Source organism: Bos javanicus, chromosome 2, assembly GCF_032452875.1.
Source record: "Bos javanicus breed banteng chromosome 2, ARS-OSU_banteng_1.0, whole genome shotgun sequence".
In the NCBI taxonomy this organism is placed as follows: Eukaryota; Metazoa; Chordata; class Mammalia; order Artiodactyla; family Bovidae; genus Bos; species Bos javanicus.
The window spans coordinates 97,299,535-97,300,779 of NC_083869.1; positions in this window are offsets into that span (position 1 = coordinate 97,299,535).

Sequence of the window (1,245 nt, forward strand, 5' to 3'; positions counted from 1 at the left end):
TACAGCTTCAGGTATTGCCACTGGACTTGCTTTGGTGAATGGACAGGGAGCAAAGCAGCGAGTCATTTCTGGGGAGCAGCACTTCTCTGCTAGTGGTTGATGCTGCTAGGGCAATTGTGAGAGCACATGTTAGTACAAAGGTGCCTCTCCTGAGAGAGAAGATCCAGGAACTTGTTTTAAGATTGTGTTGCTTTGTTTTCAGCTTCTTTCAGCAGTTGCCAGTTTCTCCTCAAACACTTGCTCTTAATTATTGGGTTAGACTGACCTAGAAAACTGAGGAAGACATTGTAAAAACCTTCTTCCTGCTTCACAGAGGTCTTCAGGATGAAATGCTACCTGAGGTTATCTCTTGCCATTCATCCTTTTCTTTCTGGGGTTCAGTCTCCTGGGTATTTTCATTCAATGTTCTCACCTACAGGTGCCTAATCTCTTAGGGATTTCTCAAGGTCAAGGTACCTCATTAATCTGTTGTACAGGTCTGCAACTAGCATAATTTAGCTAGCAAAACAGTTTCACTTTCTAGAATTACAGAAACACAGGTTATTTCACCACAAATGGGAGGAAAATTGGTTTCTTGCTCCTGTATCTAGTATATCTCTCAATCCTGTAGCTAAAGTGAACCTTAGTCCCTCAAAATATTCCAAGAAACATGTTTAAAAAACTAAAATCAATCTCAGAATTAGACTAATACATCAAAAGAGTGTTTTGTTATTATTTTCTTATATGTTGATATAGTAAATGTATACAAAATATTTACAACTTTATGTAAATTTAACTATCAGAAAGTGGAGAGTGAAAAAGTTGGCTTAAAGCTCAACATTCAGAAAACGAAGATCATTGGCACCTGGTCCCATCACTTCATGGGAAATAGATGGGGAAACAGTGGAAACAGTGTCAGACCTTATTTTTGGGGGCTCCAAAATCACTGCAGATGGTGACTGCAACCATGAAATTAAAAGACGCTTACTCCTTGGAAGAAAAATTATGACCAATCTAGATAGCATATTGAAAGCAGAGACATTCCTTTGCCAACAAAGGTCCGTCTAGTCAAGGCTATGGTTTTTCCTGTGGTCATGTATGGATGTGAGAGTTGGACTGTGAAGAAAGCTGAGCACCAAAGAATTGATGCTTTTGAACTGTGGTGTTGGAGAAGATTCTTGAGAGTCCCTTGGACTGCGAGGAGATCCAACCAGTCCATTCTAAAGGAGATCAGCCCTGGGATTTCTTTGGAAGGAATGATGCTAA